Genomic DNA, 5117 nt, shown 5'->3' on the forward strand with positions numbered 1-5117 from the left:
AAAAAAAGACTAAAAAAAAAAAATAAACTCTCAGGGTTCTTTGAGATTACACCAAAAGATCAAACATTTATTTGTGTCATCAGAATGTCTGAAGGAAAAGAGAAAGAGGGCAGGGCTAAAAAAGTCCTAAAAAAAAAAAAAAAAGGCTAAAAACTTCCAAAATTTGAGAGCAGACATAATTTACAGATTCAAGAAGCTAAGCAAATCTCAAACAGAAAAACCCAAAGAAGTACATTCTAAGATACATTATAATTAAACATCTGAAAGGTAAAGATAAAAGAAAAAATCATTAAAGCAGCCAGGGTAAAACACTATCTTACTTAAAAAGAAGAAGCCATTAGAATGACTGCAGATTTCTCATCAGACACCATACATGCCAGAAGAAATTGACTCAATATTTTTACATGCTAAAAGAAAAGCATTGTCTATCTAGAACCCTATATTCAGTGAAAATATCCTTCAAAAATGAAGGGGAAATCAAGACATTCTCAAATCAAGAAAAACTAAGAGAATTTTTTGCTAGCAGATCTACTCTAAAGAAGTATCTAATGAAAGTTCTCTAAACAGAACAAGAGTAATAAAAGAAGGAACCTTGAAACATTGGGAAGGAAGAAAGAATCTGATAAGCAAAAATATGGGTAAAATCAATAGGCTTTCATTTTCATTTTGAGTTTTGTAAATGATGTGATCTGGAACCAGCATTTTATTTATTATTACTTTTTTACACAGGATCTGGCTCTGTTACCCAGCCTGGAGTACTGTGGCCCAAATATAGCTCATGGTAACTCTGAATTCCTGGGGTCAAGTGAGGGCCCTGCTAATTTTTAAGTTTTTTTTTATAAAGATGGGTTCTTGCTATGTTGCCCAGACTAATCTCAAACTCCTGGACTCAAGCCATCCTTCTGTGTCAGCCTCCCAAAGTGCTAGGATTACAGATGGTCACTATGCCTGGCCTAGAAGCAGAATTTCAAAAAACTATTCAAAGTGATACATTTAAAAAAAAAAAACAAACCATACAGCTAAATCAAAATGGAATTCTAAGAACACTCAAATAACCCAAAGGAAGGCAGGAAAAAAAAAACAAAGAAATGAAAAACAGAAAACAACATGCAAAATGGCAAACTTAAGTCCTATTATATATCAATAATTACATTTAAATGTAAATGGTCTAAATACACCAATGAAAAGACAGAGATTAGCAGAGTGGATTAAAAATATGACCTAACTATATGCATTTATAAGAAACTCACTTCAAATATAGTGATATAGGCAGGTTGAAGGTAAAAGAATGAAAAAAATATACCATGCAAACATCAATCAAAGGAAAGCAGGAGATATTAATATCAAATAAAGAAGACTTTACAGCAAAGAAAATTATTAGAGACAGAGAGGTATATTATACAATAATAAATGGTCAGAAAAACCAAGAAGTGATAGCAATTCTAGAAATACATGCACCAAATAACAGAGCTATAAAATATGTGAACCAAAACTGTTAGAACTGAAAGGAGAAACAGACAAATTCACAATTATAGTTGGAGACTGCAATATTCCTCTCATATCAAATGATAAAAAAATAAGTGGAAAAAAAATTTATGGGACTCCCATAAAGCAATACTGAAAGGGAAATTTATGGCAGTAAGTACATACATTAGAAAAGAGGGAGTCTCAAATTAAGATGTAAGCACCCACCTTAAAACCTAGAAAAAGAACATAATAAATCCAAAGCTAGTAGAAAGAGGAAAATAGTAAGAGCAGAAATCAATAAAATTGAAAAGAGTAAAATAATGGAGAAAATCAATGAAACAAAGAGATGGTTCTTTGAAAAGATCAACAAAATTGACAAACCTCTAGCAAGACTGACAAAGAAAAAAGACAAGAGATACAAATTACCAATATGAAGAATGAAATGGGATATCACTATAGACCCTATAGACAACAAAAGGATAACAAAGGAATACTAAAACAACTCTACGTGCATAATTTTGACAACCTAAATTAAATGTACTGGACCCTCAAATAACGCAAACTACTCACCCAATATGAATAAATAATTTAAATAGTCCTATAGCTATTAAGAAAATTGAATTTGTCCAGTTTGAGCAACATAGTGAGGCCCCATCTATATAAAAAAAATTTAAAAATTAGGTGGACATAGTGGTGCACATCTGTAGTTCCAGCTACTCAAGAGGCTGAGGCAGGAAGATCTCTTGAGCCCAGGAATTAGAGGTTGCAGTGAGCTATGATGACATCACTGCATTCTAGCCTGGGCAACAGAGTAAGACTCCATCTCAAAAAAAGAAAAGAATATTGAATTTGTAATTTTAAAACTTCCCCAAAAGAAATCATCATCCTCACACAATTTCACTGGAGAATTCTACCAAATGTTTAAGAAGAACTAATACCAATTCTGCACATTTTCCTTCAGAAAATAGAAGGGGGTCGGTAGCTCACACCTGTAATCCTAGCACTCTGGGAGGCTGAGGTCGGAAGATTACATGAGCTCAGGAGTTTGAGACCAGCCTGAGACCCCATCTGTACTAAAAATAGAAAAATTAGCTGCGCCTGTAGTCTTAGCTACTCAGGAGGCTGAGGCGGGAGGATCACTTGTGCCCAGGAGTTTAAGGCTGCAGTGAGCTATGATCATGCCACTGGACTCCAGCCTGGGTGACAGAGTGAGACCCTAAAAAAAAAAAAAAAAAATTGAGTGACCTCAGGTTTAAACAAGAAAAATCAAGTACAAGAACCCGAATGAACACCCAAATCTTAATCTTTGCCCCAGGATGCTATTATTCTATCACTAAAACACACCCACTGGCATTCAAGACACCAGAAAAGAAAAGACAGTGGCAGTTCAGATTTGAAGTGGCCAAAGGCAGAGTAAGCACACCAGTGAGTTGCTGTGCTCTTGCCTCCCATCTGCTTTTCACACAGCCACTGTCCTCCCCCGTTTCTCATATGAATAAGGAACAAGGAAATGCCACATATGTGATATGACAAGATGCCAGCAGAGAAGCCTTGGTCACTTGAGTAAAATAAGCACAACCTTATTCTGCCAAGTCCACATGGTCTTGTAGCCCTTGTGTGACCTTCTGCCCCCAAACTCTCTTCTCTCTCACCTCTCATCATCCTACCTCTATCATTAATTGGATAGTTCACTGTGTTTCCATAGAGGATTTTAGAGGTAAAAGGCCCTTTAAAAAATGTGTTCCTCTTATTGCAGGTGCCCCTTACCTATCAAATAACTTTCATTTGCCTCCAAGTACCAGGCAACTGTGTGCTTTCCTTCTGCTGTTTGCAGTCTTAGTCACAGTCCCACAGAAGGATTAAGTGCAAATGTCACTCTGCCGTTTCCTGCAGTAGATTATGGGAGTATAAATTGGATTGTGTAAGTGCATATTAGCTCTTTCCCTCCAGTGCTAATACAGCAAGCAGTGTTTGAGATCTGTTTTTTGTTTTTTTTTCCCCTTCCTTACAGAGGAATAGAATGAACAAGCAAGGAGTCATAACTTTCTTTCCCTTGGCAGGCAGGAATATTGAACTGAGAAGCCTGCCAAACTGCCAATCCCTGTATGGATTGGATCCAATAACTTAGGGATTAAAATTCAGGATGGCTACTAACTGTCCTGGTGGTGTTTATTGGAAATGATCTCTTTATGAAGAAGATCCCCAAGGAGCCCCTTTCAGTGCGGTTGCAACAGTGAGACCTCCTGTGCACTAGAGGGAGCAGTGCAAATAACTCTTTTGCTAGAGATTAAAATAGTCATGGGTAAACTAGACAGGCTGCACCATTCTCTGTGGTAGCCCAGAGCTAATCTCAACTTTGTTTACTCTCATTACTCTTGTAAACTCACATCCCACTTGTCTTTCACAGTTGTGTGGACCACAGCACCTCAAAGTGTGGTCTGGGGACTAGCGCTGGTTTGTGAATTGATTGTTACTGATTAGGCCTAAGTAAAGAGTAAGTCTTCAGAATCATTTATAGCAATCCAATAGGATAGATAATTTTATATATAATAATAAAAATCTAGGCTTGCCTTTTTAAAAATATACTTCTGATCCTTTTATAGTTCGTAAGTATGACGATTGGGTGTTCACATTCACATATGAGATGTGCCTACCTCAAACCTTGTTACAACATTGGCACATTATCCATCTGATGTGGAAAAAAAAATCATCTAATAATTCATTTTTTCCTTATTTTACAAAAGTATAAATCAGCCTAGGATTAGAATTTTTAAAAATAAATCTCTGGATCCCCCAGAGCATTTGACAAAATTCAGCCACTCTGAGTTCCAGCTTTTGCTCTTCCACCAAATACCTGTACGGACAATTCACTTCATCTGAGGGGATGTAAATTCCACAACTATAATGAAGCAGGAGGAGGGAGTACATTGGACTTTAACCATACACCCATGCTTAACAGCACCACCTTTTACCCAAGCTAAAACCTACAGACAAACTCTTCTTTAATTCTTCTTTTTCTCTCATTAAACATACCCAACTGGACAAAGTCCTGTGGATTCTATCCCTGCAATGGAGTACCTCACGTCTCCTTGCCCAGCTGTCTACCATATTTCAGGTCTCCTCCTGAGATTCCTGTCTCCAGCCAAAGCCATCACCGCATTGCTATTAGAGATATCTTTCCAAAATGAAGATGTTACTCTTCTGCCTAAAAGCTATTGCCTGTACAACAAATTCCAGGCTCTTTGCTGATCTTTTAAAGTCCTTTGTAACTGGGTCTAGTCTACCCTCGTGGCCTCATCTCCAGCCACACTCCCCAAATCACCCTAAGCCCCAGCCACCTGGGCTCCTTGCTGCTCCTCAGACATACCATGAACACTTGTTATCCAGGAACACAGGTATACTCCATGCCCTGGTTCACTCTGTCACCTCTGCCCTGGAAAGCCTCTTTCTCCATATCTACCTGGCACTTTCATCCTTCAAAACACAGCTCATGTCACTTTCTCTTTGTATTTTCTCTGATATCTCCCTTCTTTTACCAGATATAATTACTTCCTTATCTATGTCTCCCTCCCTCTCATATCTATATATTATGCTATAAATACATAAATATGAACATTTATATATTTATATCATATATAGTTATTAGTTTA

At 37.2% G+C, this 5117-nt stretch overlaps 1 non-coding gene across 1 annotated transcript; it reads left to right on the top strand.

Annotated features, from left to right (window-relative positions):
- The first annotated feature begins 4058 nt into the window (after positions 1-4058).
- Positions 4059-4162, top strand: LOC138388613 (small nucleolar RNA U13). Its single transcript, XR_011234150.1, has one exon. It is a non-coding gene; the product is annotated as a small nucleolar RNA U13 (small nucleolar RNA).
- Positions 4163-5117: the final 955 nt, after the last annotated feature.

The sequence above is a fragment of the Eulemur rufifrons genome, chromosome 7, assembly GCF_041146395.1.
Source record: "Eulemur rufifrons isolate Redbay chromosome 7, OSU_ERuf_1, whole genome shotgun sequence".
NCBI classification, from domain to species: Eukaryota; Metazoa; Chordata; class Mammalia; order Primates; family Lemuridae; genus Eulemur; species Eulemur rufifrons.